The sequence below is a fragment of the Rhinichthys klamathensis genome, unplaced genomic scaffold (assembly GCF_029890125.1).
Source record: "Rhinichthys klamathensis goyatoka isolate OS25496 unplaced genomic scaffold, OSU_Roscu_1.1 h1tg000132l_1, whole genome shotgun sequence".
Taxonomy (NCBI): domain Eukaryota; kingdom Metazoa; phylum Chordata; class Actinopteri; order Cypriniformes; family Leuciscidae; genus Rhinichthys; species Rhinichthys klamathensis.
Window position 1 is genome coordinate 1,610,001 of NW_026606667.1, and position 20,383 is coordinate 1,630,383.

Genomic DNA, 20,383 nt, shown 5'->3' on the forward strand with positions numbered 1-20,383 from the left:
AGTGAAGTTGTAGTATACTTTGTTAAATTATGGAATTTTTTAAGTGTATTTCTTCATGCTTGCAATTCACTTAATTGCTACTTTCAGAAAGTAATAAAACATATGATAAATGCATTGAAAGCTTTGGGGAAGAAACTCAAAATTAATATATTTATGGAATATTTCTTGTTTGTTCGGAAGACACTCTTAATTAATTTGTAATGTACTTGTAATACAACAAAGTACGCTTTAATATCACTAATCAAGCATGAAAATAGGCATGTACTTAAAGTGTACAACTTGAAATTGTCTCAATTTAGCATCAAAAAGTACACTAAATACACTTAAAGTTATTCTTTGGTATAATTTAATTATAATTAAAATATACTTAGTACAAAAAAAAAAAAATCCAAAATAGCACACTTCAAGTTAACTAATCATTAACACACTTGAAGTATACATGTGTACATGTTTTTAAACAGCCATTTGAAAGTATTCATGTAAACCCCCACAAAAAAAAAAAAAAAAAATGTGTCTACATTTATACATTTTCACATTTTAGTCTGGACTAAAACATGCCAGACCAGAAGAGATATCTTGAAATTGTTGAAGATTCATTAATATTATTATTTATATTAACGTTATTTTGCCTTGAAACGGTATGAAACATTTGTTCCCCTTTCCGCTGTATGAAATTATGTTGCGTCTCGCACGTTCAGTGTTTAATGTTCAGTGAGTGTCGCTAAAAGCAAGTTCTGTTTCATCAGATGAACGTGAGTCTGGAAATGTTTCATGATGTTGTTTGTTGTGTGTATCGAGGTAGTTCAGACATTAAATATCCTAATGCATCATGTAGTCAAGACTAATGCTTTATTGCGTTTGAAAGCACATACACTAAACCTAACCAATAGTGTTAGCAAACGCAACCGTCAGATAAAAACACATTTGCAACACACAGCAACAGTATCTGGCACACGGTCGTGGCTTCGAGTGTTTGCTCAACTGAGCCGGATGCAAAAAACCCTATTATGAGGAATCGTTTTGGTTCTACAGCTCAATGTAAGTTAGTAATTCTATGGTTATTATCTGTGTCAATTGCATATTTTGATTTGTGTTTGCCTATTTGTTCAGAGGGTTTTCTTTTGGCTTCATTCAACTTCATCTGGACTATGTTTTGTCTTATTCTACACCTTTGGTTATGGTTTGAAACGTTTTATGTTGGACTTCTTACTCCTGGGTTTCTATTGAACTTTCGGGATATTGGAAACACTCGCCTCTAACCTGAACTACTCGTGGTGTGGTGAGAAAATGACTTTATTTCTGCCTGGACTCAAACATGATGAAGTTATGATTTTCCTTTTCTTTGGATGTAAGGATTTGCTGACACTTAGGGTTCCCACGGGTCCTTGAAATCCTTGAAAGTTTGAAAAAAAAAAAAATTCAAGACCCTGGAACGATTTTCAAAATAAACATGCATAGATGCAGGCCCTAGAAAGTGCTTGAATATATTTTGTGCAAGAAGTTTTCTGGAAAACAAATTCCATATTATTCCCTCCGGTCCGCTAATGTGTTATTTCGCCAACACCTCGTGGCCTATGCATTCTAGCTTGCTTGATTTACGTTAGTTACACGCATTTACGCGTTACGTTAAGTGTTTCCCACGCGAGGTACTTTGTGTGTTGTGCGTTGCCGTGACGTTCACATGTGCACAAAACTATTACGATGGTACGTCAACTAGTGGTGCACGATATAATATCGGCCGATATAGTCAATTTTTTACACATCGGTATGGTTCCGATGTCAAAATAGGGCCGATGTGAACAGGCCGATAATCATTCCTGTGTATTTGACGTGCGTGTAGTGAGTGTGGGGGCGGGGATGTTTGTTTTTGCACGAGCACATGTACTAGCACAAGTCCTGTCAGTTTAAACCATGGTTTAAACATCAAGCGCAAGAAGACTGGAACTTACGCGCTGTTTTCTGTCAGCCTTACTAAGGCTCTTTTTGTCCCGCCAAAGCCTTATTTGACCGGTGAGTGATGTAGATGAGTGATGTAGATGAGTGACTGTTGCGCTTGTTTAACTGAGAGAACGAGCAGAGAGAGTGAAAGCCCCGGTCGCGCGCGCGCGCACTCTCACCGTCTTCAAACTGTCTTGCTCTCTCTGTCTCTCTCCCTCGCGCATATTAAAGAATTGAGTTGACTGAATATCTTTGAGAATACACGATGGTAAAAGGTCGGAAGCAAGGCCGTAACCAGGGTTTGAAAATTAGAGAGGTCCGGGGTGAGGTGTAAAGAATTGTGCTATAATAATGGTGAGGCCATTGGACCTACATTTCAAGCTGCGACCCTTTTTTTCTCAAAGGAATTTGACACATACAGGGGTTAAATTGGTATTTATTATGTTATTGCTCTCACTAGGGGGGTCCGGGGGTATGCCCCCCCGTAAATATTTTTTGAAAAATAAACCATTAAATGGCACTTTCTGGAGAGTTTTGTGCAAAGAAATATAGAAAAATAGTAGGTCTAACAAGTCTTATATTTCTGTAATTCACACAGATCAAACACAAATATGCTGACTGAATAGATTGCTAGTTGAGAAACACTGCTTTAATTAATGTTTTTATGATGACTTTGTGAAAGGTTAACTAAACAGCATGAGCCGTCTTCCTGCTGGCCAGTAAGTTATTTGGCAAATTTCATTCTGTAACATACAGATCTATTATGCTATTGTTTTTGATAGTGTTATTTCTTACAGATAATCACGATGATCATTGCGTTTGTCTTACCGAATGTGGTAGCTTTATGCCGAGCGTCACGTGACCAAGCCGGAAAACAGATCACATCGCTTCCGATTCAGGTCTTTTGTATGTGCTTCATGAAATTTTTTGCAGTTTAACTCAAGATAACTTAAAAGGAGCAAGCAAAAATGAGCATAACCAATGTCCCTCGCATGTGCAGATTGATATTTAAAAGTTTTTTAATTTTTCTTCTTCACACTAACGTTTAGATATTTAAATAGCATAAAACACCAATAACAAAGTGAACTTAGTAGGTTAGCTGATTACCTTAAAAATCCATAGATATCGTTAGTTCTTACGGCCGTTAACACTTTCACTGACAAATCCGAAATAAGTTCGAAGCTTGTGTTTTGGAAATAAGGATAATATATCACTAACCCTAACATGCAACTTTCCACTTGAATAACTTCCTAACGTGTCACATTAAATCAGAAAAACAGGTCCAGAAGACTAGCTACTGCCACCTTTCCATTAGGTGGATCTGGCAACACTTGATCTGGCACCCGCGCTCTCACTCACGCGCGCTCTCAAGCCCCGTTCACTTGCGCTAGCTTCTCGCAGCAACATGAATTGCAACCACTCATATGAGGCGGTTTAAACGGCTAATTAATCATTCAGAGAGCTTGACATGTTATTTTTGAATGTAAAAAAATGACCGAGGTCCGGACCTCGGTGACCTCATAGCTGGCTACGGCCATGGTCGGAAGACCAAAGTTTTTTTTTCTTAACTACCACTGGTTGTGAATTGTGCTAAAATAACGTTGCCTTATCTTCTCTGAAAAGCTTTCCACACATTCAGATGACAAACCACACTTTCAATAAACAAAAAAAAATCTATAGTGATGAAATGTTTTCTGTGTTGAGACAAATCTTGTGCGATGTCCTAAACTGCCTGGATAGTCCGTTAATGACACGTCCGATTCGCGAACTAATGACTCCTTTGAACCGATTCACTTTAATGAATGGTTAAAACAACTGATCTGTCCAACACTGAACTCAAGAGACATAAATCGGAAACACTTTACAATAAGGTTCCATTTATTAAAGTCTAGTTAACTACATTAGTTAACATTCTATTAATATTAGTTTATATGCGGATTTACTCCATGACAAAACCACCCCAGTCATTCTAGAATGATTCATTCTTTCCAAATAGAGCTATTCAAGTCATCTGGTGAAATAGGTTTTAATATAGCAATATATATCGCAGAAAAATAAAATATCGCAATGTCATTTTTTACCAATATCTTGCAGCCCTTATCCTCGCTTTGTGTTTTCTATACAGAGATATCGACATCGGTAAATATCGGTATCGGCCATAACAACAATATTAATATCGGTTATCGGTATCGGCCACAATTTTCACATCGGTGCATCACTAACGTCAACATTTCACAGACACACCGTGAAAAAAAATAGGCTGGAACGATGTAACCTTGCTCTTGTCCCCACATTAAGGCCTTGAAGTTGACGGTATTGGACCTGGAAAGTCCTTGAATTTAAAGTTAACCAAGGTGTGGGAACTCTGTATATATATGATATTTGGGTCATCTCACAAAAACGTAAATACACTTAAAGCTGCCGTCGGCAACATTTTTTTGATCATATTCAGTGAAATCGACACTATAATCTGACAGAACAACATAAATAAAGTGGTTTTAGAAAAAAACCCGAGCTTCTAACTCCACCTGGAGCGTGTTATTTGTTTTGTAAAAATCCACAGCTCCCGGTTCATCGGGTCCAATCAGCGCAGGGGGGTGTGAGATCTGACTGTCAATCACAGATCGGGCACACGCCCCCCCCTCGCGCACGTTACAATCACATGCACACGCCTGAAGTTCGCGGAAGTTCGTGCAGTAACGAAGACTGATAGCGGAAAATCAAGTAAGCTCATTTAGAGTATAAATGACGTTAGCAATTGCAATCTATCGGTACATTAGCCAGGACAGCATACCTCCAAATACTCCATGGTGTTGATGGATGCTGATGAGACGGGCGCATTCCAGGGCTCTCAAGTTTTGAAGACAGGTAAGAGTGACACCCAGCCGACGGGGGGTTGGATACATTTTTGTCATTGGTTGTTGCGTTAAATCTTACCCAGATACAATAGTGCTATTTTCTGATTGGCTATTGTGTAGCTCGACGAACAACACCAGAGGAAACACGCTTGATTCATGCCGGTTCCACAGTGAGAGCGGCGCGGCCAGAGTTTTGGGCGCTGCGGCATATTAAATGTATTTCAAATAGTTTTTCAGCGTGAGAAAAACAATGTGTGGCGGGAGAGCGTGACAAAAGACCGAAATGAGTGACTGTCACGCTCAATGCGTGACACTTGAGAGCCCTGGCGTTCACTGAAAACCTGGTGCACACGCACTGAGCATGAAAATAAATCTTATATAAAGGAGTTTTACAAAAATGTCAGCAGAGTCACGTTTTTCCAATGAGTCCGAATGAATTTCCAATGATCTCCCACTTTCGATATCTTCATACGTGGATTTTTGCGATATCTTTAGATGATCTTTGGAGCTTGACAGTGATCGCTTGCGTTTAAAAATAGCGTAGCACCTACACTAAACATAACCTAATTTGGAGCTCATTACATAGTATTGTGCATGAAAATAAGGTACATTTTGAGAGATTTGCAAAAAATGTCACATTTTTTTCCAATGAGTCTTGGTTGTAAAATTTATACGTGGATTTTTGTGATACATTTTGACCGGATAAATCCCCCTCCACTCTTCTTATGTGGATAGCAGAAGCACAGACACTCTGAATATCTCCTTTTGCGTTTCACTGAGGAAAGTAAATGTTTTCATTTTCATTTTTAGGTGAGCTAATCCATTACGCACAGAGATTGCCTGCCGTTGTTCAGTCTTTGGGTGAGTATCTCTAAAGCATCTCTCTTTAAAGAAATTGGAGAAAACAGGGAAAGCGACCGCCGGCCAAAAAAAACGACAATGAGCTCTTTATTGCTTTTATCTGTTCTCTTTTCTTGAGTGGTTTTCCGATAGCGGTTCGCCTCTCCGTGACCTCTGATCTGGGAACAGCTATTCTTAAGACTCAATTATAAGTCTTGCTGGCTTTAAAGCGAAATGTAAATCCGGGTGGAAGGTGCAGTCAGTCTCGGGGTAAGTGTAGCGAGAGGAGAATAAGATCTGGGAGTTTTGGTGGAGAGGATACTTGATGCTTTATTATGCTGAGTCACGTCTGTTCTTCCTCGTACATTACACCGTTTCCAACTGGGAAATAATAGAGTTCAGAGGAAACCATTAACATTTAGATGTAGAGATTGTTAGTTATCAAAGCGCCATCGTGTTAAACCCACGAGTGTTGGTCCGGATTACAATGTGATGTAGTTTGTCCAAGGACATTTTAATTTGGCATTGACTTAAAATGAGCCTTGTTGTACTATGCGAAGACCCAACTTTATGCATGTTTTGTAAGATTCAAACATATTTTATTGGATTGTCCTGGACTTAATACAAGCAGAATGCTCTATTACTTCACCTAAGGACATATTTAATAAGATTAGGCCTGAAACGGTTTTGGATTTTTTTATCATAAGTTAATTTAAAAAAATATTGTATAATATGACTTGCTGTTTTTGTATTTGTTTTTATTGTACAGGTGAAACTCAAAAAATTAGAATATCGTGCAAAAGTTCATTTATTTCAGTAATTCAACTTAAAAGGTGAAACTATATATTATATAGACTCATTACATGCAAAGTGAGATATTTCAAGTCGTTATTTGTTATAATTTCATTTGCTTACAGCTTATGAAAACCTTTTCACAATATTCAAATTTTGAATTTGGGGTTTTCATAAGCAGTAAGCCATAATCATCACAATTATAACAAATAAAGGCTTGAAATATCTCACTTTGCATGTAATGAGTCATAATATATTAGTTTCACCTTTTAAGTTAAATGAACTTTTGCATGATATTCAAATTTTTCGAGTCTCACCTGTAATAACTTAGTACATAAATAAATACATTTTATAAATACATTTTTGTGAAGTGTACTAAAAATCTGTCAATATATCAACTATTTAACATGATTGGAGCCGTAGTGCATTGATCATTTTGCATCTAGGACTGGATCGATCGATAACAACAGATCAATAGAGCCAATAGTAATAATATAGCATAAATTGCATGCCGTTGAACTGTTAAATCCCTGCTTTTGTAGTCGGCAGCATTTAGATGAGATTGATTCAGACGATGCACATCAGGTTTCGAGGCCTTTATATGATCTTTGTATTTTTGTAATTTTGAATGCTGACATGGCATTAAATAAAAGTATCTGAATCTGTTGTACTATGCTTCATAAATGATCGTTCTTTCCCATAGGATTTTGTAAAACTATGTTGGGTGGACCCATGTCCTCCAGGGGCGTTCGGGGTCATGCTCCCCGCAAGAACATTGTGTACATTTTAAGGTTAAATTCATCAATCTGGTGCACTTTGAGAGCTCAAAATTAAGAGCTTCAGCCCATGAACTATGAACATCGAACAAAGAAAAAGCATTGACTTGTACCTGGACATTAAAGAGGGTTCAAACATCTTTTTTAGTTATGATATCTCAGTCTACAGCATCACTGGTGTTTTAGGATGCCAAACAATTATTATAATAATGATTTATATAATTATTCCTATGACGTAAAATCCATATAGCCTATAAATGTATTCAATACTTTTGTCCTAATTTCTTCACTTGCAAGAAATGAACCCTTGAGAAAACACCAGATCCTCATGATGGTCGCGTGAGCAAAGTGCGCACTTCTCTTTAAATCTCGCAGCACACACAGAATGCATGTATTATATATAGGCTACTTAAAGGGATAGTTCACCCAAAAAATAAAATTTGGGCTCACTATTGGCCGACGCTGGTCATGTGTGTGTGTGTGTGTGTGTGTGTGACCCAGAAGCGCTGCGCTGTTACACTACGTGAACTCACTCGAGGCCCACAGAGAAGGACATGAAGAGTTGAATAAAGTCGTAATTTTTTGTTTGTTTTTTGCGCACAAAAAGTATTCTCGTCGCTTGATAATCTTAAAGGGGTCATATAATGGTACGTGCACTTTTACAAGTTGATTGTACTGAAATGTGTGTTGGCAGTGCCTGTACACAACCATCATAAAATGATAAAAATCCATCCAGTGTTTTTGTTTTAATCTCCTTATATGTTTTCCCCAGTCTCAAATCAAGGCGTTCGACCGTGTGACGTCACAAGCTCGGACGCCCCTCCCACGAGTGTTGATTGACAGGAGCGTTTCAACACAGACCCGCCCTCGTGAGAGAGCTGTCAATCATAGTCTGCGCGGCGCGGACCGGACCGGCGCGCTCATTGTTGATATGCTGGAGCTGTCTATGAGCAGAATGGCTCTAAGCGATTGTGGTGTTCTGTTCTTGGGTGTAATAACGAACACAGTCATTTTAATGTTCCTAAATCCGAACCGCTGAAGACGCAGTGGCTGAGTTTGTTTTCGAAGGGAATATTCCCCACGAGCAACGTCAATGCGTTCATGTTTGCGCGAATCATTTCACACACCAGACTGCTTTATAAACGAGGATCAGTATAAAGCTGGAATTGCTAAGAAGCTGCTCATGAATAAAGGATCGGGACCAGATATTCGTGTTTCTGCTGAACCTCTAGAACAACTGAAGTGAGTGTAACGTTTTATTAACCTTTATATTAATATTTATATTAATCTTTGCAAATCGCTAGCTGCACGCTTCACAATGAATGCGTCTAAGGTTTACACTTAGGGTACATTACGGCATGTTTTCTGTGTATGATGTTCTCAATATAATTCATAATCCCACGTTTATACTGAACAACGCGTTATGGTTATTGTGTTATTGTGTTACAAACGGTGTACGCGCAGAACAGAGAGGCGGGGTGAGCAAAGTTCATTATCATTTAAAGTCATATGCACTGAAACGGCGTGCTGAAAACAGAGCTGTTTTTGACCAGGTAAAATAAGTGTTTTCTTACAATACCAATGAGAATTTGTAATTAAAGTATATTACAAACTTTTAATTTAGACTCTAAAGAATCATATTAGCTTGTACAAAAATGGCATTATATGACCCCTTTAAGGTTGAGTCACTGTAGTCACTCTGACTATTTTAACGATGTCTTTAATAACTTTTCTGGGCCGGCAAGTTTCAATCCCGTAGAAGCCTATGGAGGAGTGATCCAGCTCTCAGATTTAATCAGAAATATCTTAATTTGTGTTTTGAAGATGAACGAAAGTCTTACGGGGTTGAACAACATGAGGGAGAGTAATTACTGACAGAGTTTACATTTTGGGGTGAACTATCCCTTTAATTAAAGTCTTGCTGTTTTATAAAGGCACAAAGCCATATCACGGATTCGATTTGAGTTCTTTGGCAAAATATAACGCTAGAGACCTTTATGTTAGGCTATACATTTTACATCTTATATGTGTTGGGGAAAGGGAGAAGAGCGAGTTCAGCAAAAGGCGGATTCGAACTCGGGTCGAACGCTGCTATCAAGCACCTCACACACGACGACCTGTGCCACTGTAGATATTTACTGGCAGGTGTGTTTGACAGGCACTTAGTGCAAATATACGCTCTGTTATTGGAAATGTGAAAAAAGAAAGATTTTTTTTCTTCCACTGGTTTGGCCCCATAATGCCCATTGGATAATCCGGCCCTGGGTGCCTCCGTATCCCTTGTGTTCTGTTCGATTTCTGTGTACTCCCCTTATGGACCGGGTCAAATTGACCCAGATTGGATTCAATACAATTCCTCAAAAATCACACTATGAAAAACAACAAAGATTTAGATACAAACTGTAAACTTTTAAAGGGGTGATGAACTGAGAAATCAAATTTTCCTTGAGCTTTTGACATCTAAGAGGTCATCAAATTATAAGAATATCCTGTAAGTTTCAGAACTGAAAACGTCCTTGTTACTCCAATAAAAGCTTTTATTGACACCAGGCTCAGCAAAGACTCGTTTTTCAAAGTGGGGAACTATGACGACAAAGAGGATAAAACACCACCCCCGCAGAAGAAGATCAACGCCTACTTCAACACGGCCGGTTTAGCCCCGCCCACCGATTCGCGCATTACACGAAGCTCATTATAATATGCAAAACTGTTATCCACTCACAGCAGTGGGCGTTTACTTCCAAGTCTTCAATGCGAGACGCCCATAAAAACCGAGCGTTTGTGAGCTAGGCTCAAAACTAGGGTAGAAAATAGCCTATTACTTATTCATTTGGATGTTTTTGAGTGTAAAAACCAAGCGAACGTCATAAGTTGACCTCAGACAACAATATAAAACAATTTAAAAAGCCATTTCATGACCCCTTTAATATCAACATTTGTCAAACATTACAAAAACATTATATCTGAAAATATGATTTATGAAAATGTTTTTAAAACATTTTTTAAAACAGTTTTGTTTTGACAAAATTGGAAAATAAACAGTATACTGATTTTTTTTGCATATATTTTTTTTGTCCTTTTTTACATTTTATGCTTTGAACATCGTAACTGAACAAAAAACATTTGCTGTATAATGAAAATTTTTCATTTTCCTAAGTTAACTTTCCCTAGTTTTCCTAAGACCTATTGTCCTAGTTTCATTATTCACTCACTGGGAAGTGAGAAACCAAACATAACAAAATCATACATCAAATAATTTTTTTTTTTTTTATTTATTGGCTCTGTGAATCTGCCTTTGAAAATCCTACATAAAAGTTTTGGTTAAAAGCTAGGTATTTTAGATATTTTGAATATTGAATGACAAAGATTTTCATCTGTAATTTGCAAATAATTCTGAACACTGTAATTTTAGCTTTTTCAAGTGTGTTTGGTTAGGGTTAGAGCACTTTTAGATGCACTTGCACGTTAGAACTGGAGTTGAAGTGCCCTGACATACAGAAAATAAATGTTTTTATTTTGTGTCTGTACAGTTGCTTTTGAATGGCTGCCTATGAGGGTCAAATTGACCCGCGAACATCCCGAACGTAACAGTAATTTTGTTTGTATATGTCAAAACACATCAGCATGTTGAAACTTTGCATGCATGTTCATCATGATAAATGAGAAAAAGTCACAAAATATCAAGAAAAAAAAACAAAGGTTAACCAGTATTTCCAACAACTTGAAAATCGAAACGGGTCAAATTGACCCGCAACATAACACAAGGGCTACTGTCTGTATATTAGTGTAACTGAGACTTAAAGAGGAGGGACTAGTTTGTCTTTTCAATGTGTCGCAAAAGCCTCAACCGATCCATCAGAGAATCTACAGTATCATAGACTCAGTTCTCCTGTGTGTTCATCATCAGCTCTCTGTAAACACCGAGGGTAAGTCGAGCCAGCTGGAGAAACACATCCACCTCTTCTCCACTACAGGTTTCCATTGTTTATTAATAACCCCAGCGGTGAGGCTGGCGTCGGGCTTCATATGAAGCGTTCACCAGTGTTTCCTAGCAGCCTTTCATTCAGACCTTTCATTACATAACTCTATGAATTATTGAGGTTAACCGCAGCAAATGACCATGGCTTTTAATAATTTATCAATAATGAAGATCAAGCTAAAGCAGTCGTCGGGCACCCGGGCGCCCACCTTTCCAAGGGCCACACGCTTCACATCCAGCAACCATGAAATCAACATTTAAAGGGGTCTTGACATGGAATTTATTTATTTTTTTACATATTTTCCTTGAGGTTCACTCGTAATGTTATGAGTTTTAACATTCACACATAAAAAAAAAAGAAAAATCTGAATATTATCCATATATAACCGTCATTTATAGACAAAACATTATCAAATTGTTTGTAACAGAGCGTTTATATATAATACGTATTAATTTTTAATGCATTATGCCTTGTAATGCACCTTGTATGATATCATGAATAATTGTAATTATAATGCATTGTAATATCTATTCATTGCTACACCTTTAGAAAGTATAATGACAATTTCAGATGTAACAAGGATTCTGCAAATATTATAATGCTTTTTGATTGTAATGCAACATACAGTATAAAGGCTTTAAGTAAAGTGTAATCAACATGTTGTAGTTGCGGTATTGTCTCTTTTGCTCACAAGACTGCATGCATTTATTTGATCAAAAATACAGTAAAAATAGAGAAATATTATTACAATTTAAATCAGCTGTTATCTATGTGAATATATTTTAAAATATATTTTATTTCATGTGATCAAAGCTGAATTTCCAGCATCATTACTCCAGTCTTCAGTGTCACATGATCCTTCAGAAATCACTCTAATATGAGGATTTGCATGTTGAAAACACTCATATTTAAAAAAAAATTTAAATCCAGGATTATTTGATGAATAGAAAGTTCAAAATAGAAATCTCTTGTAACATTATAAATGTTTTTGAACAATTGAATGTGTCCTTGCTGAATTATAGTATTATTATAATTATTTTTTAGTCTTACTGACCTCAAACTTTTGAACATAAATGTCACATGTAAGAAACTTTATTGTGTAATTTTGTATTTTTTATTTATCTTTTTGACTTCTACCAGATAACTGACCATCAGAGAAAACCTCCTGCATATTATATGATCTGAAACGGCACAATATTATCAATCCTGAGGCATTTTTATATTCGCTTCCATTTCATAACGCTGGCCTTTTTATTTGATCGTGTCGTTTGACTCATAATTGCTCAAATCAGATCATCTCTTCAAAGAATGGAGCACATATTTCCTCCAGCTTTGCTGATAGACTTATTTCAGAAACATTATTAAATGATATGAAACAGAAGCTCTGCAGTCACTTTCATAACAGCTAATATTCTTAATAGCCTAATCAAAAACTCCCTAAGCCCAGAACAATCCAGTTACAATCCTCAGAGGCCGCAGAAATATGATATTATATATTTCAGATAAAGTTATTCTTCAAAGTGTCACAGGAGCCCTTTATATCTAATGCACTGATGAAATGATGAGGGAGATTATAAAATGTAAACATAAACTAAATGTAAACATCTCTTGTTGGCTGAAATAAAATAAAAAATGGATTGGAATTGCAAAAGCAAACATAACTAAAATATGAATGCAAAATTAACTGTAATAAAATAATAATCGTGTCCTATCTTAGAAGCCTTTAACCTTTAAAAAATATGTATATTCGCCTTAAATCGCACTGTCAAATTAAGTGAATTATATAAACAAAGGTAAGTATTAAATTAATAAATGTAACTGCACTAATCATGTTTAAGGGTAATGTCATTACTGTTCAGAGCTGTACATATATATTTAAACTATAGATACTAATGCAAAACATTTTTTTTTTAAATATTCCTTTATATGTTTATTTATTTAAATAATATTTTTTTTTAATATGATTAAAATCTAACAATATCTTTTTATTTATAATAATAATGATAATATACATATTTGTATATATATATATATATATATAATAAAACATATTCAATATGATTAAAGTCTAGCAATATATATTTTATGTCTATTTATTATTATAATTATTATTATCAATATGCATTTTTTTATTTACAAAGAATAAAAAGTTCATTTTTATATTATTTGTTATTATTATTATTATTGTTATTATTTATTCACTTATTTACAAATAATGAAAAGTTCAATATGATTTAAATGTAATAGATTCTATTTATTTATATTATTATTATCAATATTTATTTTTATTTATTTATTTATTTACAAATAATAAAAAGTTCAATATAATTAAAATCTAACTTCATTTTTTTTATTATCATTTCTTTCTTTCTTTCTATCTTTCTTTCTATCTTTCTTTCTTTCTTTCTTTCTATCTTTCGTTCTTTTGTTCTTTCTCTCTTTCTTTCTACAAATTCTGCCAAACGTCTTCATAATGCCACTCTCTGTGGCGTCACTGGAGAATCTGTGTAATATTTGACCCATAAATGTTTGATTCCGGCGTCTATATTAATGGTACAAGCCTAAGATGATTTCTGCAAGCTGGATCAGTTGATTTGACGATATTCATCTAGTGTATTAGCATAGAGGGATTATTATCAGCGGGCTAATTTTAGCAGCTAGCTAATTTCTGTTAACACAGGGTGTTCTGAGATTGCTGAAACCCAGAGATCGACTTTATACCGTGTTCTGCAATTAGCATATCCCAGAGAGAGAAGTGCTGGTATTATCTGCTTAAAGTCTTGAATTAATCAGAACAGCAGAGCCGAGGCTGCGATGACAGAGAGTCAGGAGTCAGGACATTTCTCTGGCAATAAAAGGCTTTAGCGTCACATCCAGGACAAAGCTACAGTGCATATTCACAACTAATTATCATGCAATCTTATATTTAGTATAAAATACGGTAGCAACGTTATTGGTTTTACAGACTTAACTTAATATTTACAGTAATAAACCGTATTTCATTATCTGAATATAATGTTAATTTGCCGACCTATTGAAGTATTAATATCTGTTTTGTACGATTGTAATACACTGACAACCACCAATCACAGCAGTGATGAGAGTCACATGATCAACCCAAAGCTCATCAAGCATCTTTTCCACACTAAAGTTAATACTAATATACAGAAGCTGCACAGTGTCATTCGCACAAACACTGAACACCATAATGGTAACACACATGGAATTTTAAAAATGCAATAAACATTAATTTAACACCATTAAATGTAACATAAACCCCTAATGTACTTAACTGATTAGAAGAAAAAAACTAAGAAAACTATGAAGAAACTGTTATTTCAACAAAAGTACATCAAATGTGAAGTGTCACGCAGGGAATTGTGGGAATGTGAATTTACGGGTTTTCACTGTAAATTATACAAAGAGTTGTTCTTTTTCACTTTCAAAAAAATTTAACGGTATTTTACAGTAAAATTACATTAAATGTACCCTAATTTTACTTTTTCACTTTCAAAAACTGTAAATTTAATTAAATGTACCATTAGATCTATCACAGTTATTTACCGTAGTAAGGAAACTTTCTGTTAACCAATTAACAGTTTTTCACTGTAGCATTTTTACAGTCTTTTACCGTTAAAATCACGATAATTTTTTTCACATTTATCTTAAAACAATCTGCCTAAAGGGGTAGTTCACCCAAAAATGAACATTATGTCATCTTTTATTCCCCTACTTTATTTTATAAATCCCAAACCTCGACATAGCGTCGGCCCAGATCTGGTACACGTTGATTCCACACATACCGGATCTGGGCCGGATCTGGGCCAGATTTAAGATATTTTGAGATATGCATGTTTGTTTGTGTTTTGTCTTTAAAGTGTACAAAGACAAATCTCCAGCAAAACTGTTTGATTGCCAATGTTCTTCAAAATATCTTCTCGTAAATACATTTTCACATCTGGGTGAATTATATCTTTAAAGACAGAATCCAAATAATCACATACAGTGTGACAACATGGCCCACACTATAGGAGTCAGTGTGTGTGAATGTGTTTTTTTGTTTGTTTTTTCCTGCACAATAACAATGGAAATGTGCAAATGTGTTTGTAGTGAAGGTATTTACTCTGACTTTCACAGATAAATCCACCTTACTGGAGTAAACGGTGTGACAACTTGCCCCGCTCTCCCTAATCATTTGGAAAATGAAGTCAATTTATTTATATTGCGCTTTTTACAATACAGATTGTTTCAAATCAGCCTTAAAGTGATACATTAATCCATATTTGCTAATATCTCAGCTATCATCACCTCTTTTACATCTACATTTTATTTTCCGCATATATGCAAATAATAGTCAGCAGTTCAAGTGATGTCACTTCCTGGGAGTCACACATTTATTTTCATTGTTTTGTAAAGGCGGGGATTCATATTAATCAAACTAATGCATCCGAGGGGCTGTTTTCAACTAAAAACGTTTTGGCCGTTCATTTTAATACTAAAACCGTAAACTTTTGAAAACTGGTTTCAAAGTGTAGTTATTAAAACGATACAGTTATTATCTCTGTGAAAACTCCAAAAACTCTGATTTTTGAAAACGGTGACGTCATGCAAATGCTACTGTATGTAGGCACATGGCATTTCTTTACAGTGGCATCGCCTCCTACTGGCCTGGCAGCAGAATACAGCGATTTTAGTTATTTATATTTACAGATCCTGACTGGGGATCGCTTTGGCAACGTTGTCGTCTGTAAACGAAAACCACAAAGTGTCGTGTAGACGTAAAAAGCTGTAATACATTTTTTTTAAAACATTTATTGTGATTTTAACAGGGAAAAGATGCTAGGGTGAAAAACTGTTAATTGGTTAACAAAGTAACAAAGTTTCTGTACTATATATGGTAAATAACTGTGATGGATCTAATCGCACATTTAATGCAATTTCACAGTAAAATACCGCTAAATTTACAGTATTTGGAAGTGAAAAATAACAAGTCTGTATAATTTACAGTGAAAAAAACGTACATTGACATTCCCACAATTCCAAGCGTGAGACTTCACATGTATTGTATTTTTGTTGAAATAACTGTTTCTTTCTAATCAGTTATGTACATTAGGGTTTAATGTTACATTTAATGTTCTTAAAATAATGTAAATTTTTTAAATTTCATGTGTGTTACCATTATGGTGTTCAGTGTTTGTGTGAATGAAACCGTGCAGCTTCCATATATTAATATTAACTTTAATGTGGTTAAACTGCTTGTGATGAGCTTTGATTGATCATGTGACTCTCATCACCGCTGTGATTGGACTAATATCAAAACGGATATTAGTACTTGAAAAGGTCAGTATATTAACACTATATCAGATAATGATTTTTTTTTTCTGTAAATTTAAGGTGAGTCCATAAAACTTTATATGTTGCTATCGCATTTTTTTTACGGTAAATTTCTCCCAGCTGTTTATTTACCGTAAATTTACCGTTTTTCTTTTTTTACAGTGTACCCTGAGCCTCATCATCTTTACGATCCCGCACAATAAACAAGCAGGCGTTCAGTAGAGCGCATGTGTTCTTCCTGAGGGCCCGGACGCCAGGACCCCCAGCTGCAGCCTTCGCTCCTCCTGCCAGAAGAGACAGTGCTCATTATTCCCTCGGCCAAAGCTCTCTCGTCGTTGATATTCTGCTCATGGTCTCCATCCACAGCTCTGAGAGCGTGTGAGAGGCTGCTTCTCTCTCTCTATCCGCCTCCGTGAAGGACGATCAGAACAGGTACCGGTCGGTCCGGCGCAGGTGTGGCGCTGAACGTCAGATGTGTGAAGTGTTTGCATTGGGTCGCAGCTCTTTGCCTTGAGCTTCTGAAACGGTCACTAGTGCGGCTTGTTTGTGCCTTTAGCTCATTAGACATCAATGCGTTTCTGGGTTAGCATGCATTTAATGCGAGAGTGGGCGAATAAAAAATGCATTGCTCAGATAATGCATACTGGTACTATAATTGTTTAGCATAAAACAGGTTGTTTATAGGTCCCATCATCTGTCATGTCAAAAAATCTATACATATATTTTTGTATTTGCATTTTCCCATAGTATGACAACATGCCCCATGATTGGGAAATGTGTGCTAAAATAATGCAAACTGTCATCTGGTATACTTTGTTTATATATATATGGTTTTTTTCTCTCTCTCTCTTTTAATTAGATGTATGACTGACAATAGTCTGTTTCCCCATAGTGAGACAACATGTTGTTTAGACATTAATGCGTGTCTGGGGTTAGTGTGCATTTACAGCGAGAGAGGGCGAATCAAAGATGCATTGCTCAGATCATGCAAACTGGTTATTTTACTCTAAAAATTTGCTCGAAAAATTTGAATATTGTGCAAAAGTTTGTGCATTTATTTCAATAATTCAACTTAAAAGGTGAAACTAATATATTATAGACTCATTACATGCAAAGTAAGATATTTCAAGCCTTTATTTGTTATAATTTTGATGATTATGGCTTTAGCTTATGAAAACCCCAAATTCAAAACTAGAATATTGTGAAAAGGTTGTCATAAGCTGTAAGCGATAATCATAAAAAATTATAACAAATAAAGGCTTGAAATATCTCGCTTTGCATGTAATGAGTCTATATAATATTAGTTTCACCTTTTAAGTTGAATAACTGAAATAAATGAACTTTTGCACGATATTATAATTTTTCGAGTTTCACCTGTAGTTTAAAGGGATCATCATGTGTCATGTAAAAAAAAAAAAAAAAAAAAAAATTGCATTTCCCCATAGTGTGACAACATGCCCCACGATTGGGAAATGTGTGCTACAATAATTCAAACTGTCATCTGTCGAACTTTGTTAAAAAATATATATATATTTAACAAATATATATATGTTTTCCCTCTTTCAATTAGATAGATGCTGTACTTGCAACATGCAACACTATTGGGGAATGTGTTAAATGTGCTTAAATAATGCAAACTGGTTAAACATTTGAGCTTAAAAAGATAGTTAACCCAAAAATGTCAATTCTCTCTTCATTTACTCACCCTCATGTTGTTCTAAATCTTGTTTCAAAAATAAAATAGTTGATTAAAATCTATTAAAAAAAATCCTCCTCCAGTTAGACAGATGATGTGAATGCATGACTGAAATCAGTATGTTACCCCGTATAGTGTGACAAAATGCCCCATCACTTGTAGTCAACGTGTTTTTCACCCCTTATATAATAACCAATAGGTTTTTCTAATCACGAATATATATTCACTGAAGTAAAAAGTTCAGTGCGAGAGTGAACGAAAAAAATGGCATTGCCACATAATGCAAACTGGTCATTTTGCTACAGTATTATTATAAAAAAAAAATCAATTGCATATAATTAGGTCTTTAGAAGAAGAAAAAACACCCCCTGCCACAGTCCAAATTAGGCCACAAAGAGCAGCTAAGAGCTTGCGGCGTGTGGGCCGATCATTAAAATTGACGGACATCATAATTTTGCATAATATTATAATAGAAGTGCATATCGACCAGGTTTGATTCACGGCACCAGTAATGGGATGCATCCCGGAAAAACTCTTTAGGACTCTCGGCTGCGCCATTCGCTTTGTGTCCATCATAATCACTCAATTACCAAAAGCTTCAAAGTCAAATTTGACATCAAGCGCATAAAGCGCGAGAGCTCCCCCAACAGTTCCGCGTCAGAAACACATTCACACCAGTTCACCTCCAGCTCTGAGCCTCTCGGTGCCCTCAAACACACAGATTCGCATCTCTCCACCGGCCACACATGCTCGTGAGATTAATGCGAGTGTGCACACTTCATACCCTTCTGCATCACACTGCCAGCGAGACACAGGCCCGAAGGGGGACCTGGCTGTGCTCTCCACTGCAGTGTGTGCATGTTTATTGACTTTGCAGATGCAGCAGGAAAAATACAAAGGAGAAAACAGTGTTGACGTCCTCCAAGCGTCCAGTGAGCAGCTGATCCACTCAGCCTCTCCAAACGCATATGGTGTCATTTTTCATACTTCATTTATGCTTAGCATGGTTTGACTCAGCAAAAGGACAGCATCAAACCACACACACACACACACACATCAACTTGCTTTCTGTAATGCAACAATGAGCAATGCGTGGACTGAAAACAGATCTGATCACGCGCGCGCGGATAATGGAAGCATCTGCAGTCCAGTTTCAATCCGTGCAGAAACACACACACACACACACACACACACTCGCGCACTGGAGCTCAGTGAAGTGCTGCATTTAAAATCCCTTTCGCTATTGAGTTGCACATGCTTCATTAAAGACTCACCTGAAACTGCTGCTCCCGTGAATCGGGAATATGACGCTCCGCGCTGCTTTAAAGTTCGGCTGAGGCTCCGGGTCCGAAGCTCATGGTGTGCGATCGGGTCAGCGGTTCCTCTCATGCTCAAGAGGGACAAATCCGGCGGTTCGGGTCGCAGAACAGCGTCTGAGAAACAGGGGGAAATATCCGATGGAGAGACGGAGAGTCCGACTGACTGCTGAGAAACGCGCAGAGAAACGAGGAGGAGGCGCCGAGCATCACTTTACTGGATCGGATAGGAGGGTGATGGCAGACAGAAAGGGGAGGGACTGAGAGAGAGAGAGAGAGAGAGATAGAGAGAGAGAGAGAGAGAGAGAGAGAGAGAGAGAGAGAGAGAGAGAGAGAGAGAGAGAGAGAGAAAGAGAGAGATAAAGAGAGAGAGAGAGAGAGCGTCTTTATTTATTTATTTTTAACATTATTTGATTTGTAAAATAATTTGTATTGTTTTGCTTTAGCTTCATTTGATTGATATTATTTTCAATAGCGTTAAATGTTGCATGCATGAACATATGTGGCAAGCCGTTTTGACTTTTAATCATTCCCAGGATGTGAATTCTTGATATAAATTTGAACAGTTTTGAATGTGATTGTTACTAGTAATAAAGCCATTTTAAATATCTGAAAGAACAAATGTAACATGTTAAAACACATTTACAGATATCATGAGTTAACTATTTTAACTAGTGACAATTGAGGTCTTATTGAACACTGAACATTGGACTGTTCCGGGTTAAATGTAAGCGCTGTCCGTGGTGCTGAACACAGGACTGTCCCGGGTTAGATATAAGCGCTGTCCGTGGTGCTGAACACAGGATTGTTCCGGGTTAAATGTAAGCGCTGTCTGTGGTGCTGAACACAGGAC

The 20,383-nt window shown here is 36.4% G+C and overlaps 1 protein-coding gene across 1 annotated transcript in view; it reads right to left on the minus strand.

Annotated features, from left to right (window-relative positions):
• The window catches only part of brinp1 (bone morphogenetic protein/retinoic acid inducible neural-specific 1), a 232,577-nt gene extending 212,809 nt beyond the window's left edge, over positions 1-19,768 (minus strand). The window contains exon 1 of the mRNA XM_056256742.1: positions 19,489-19,768. The gene's annotated coding sequence lies outside the window, so the exon portion shown is untranslated. The remainder of the gene's footprint in view (positions 1-19,488) is intronic.
• Between the last annotated feature and the right edge of the window lie 615 nt (positions 19,769-20,383).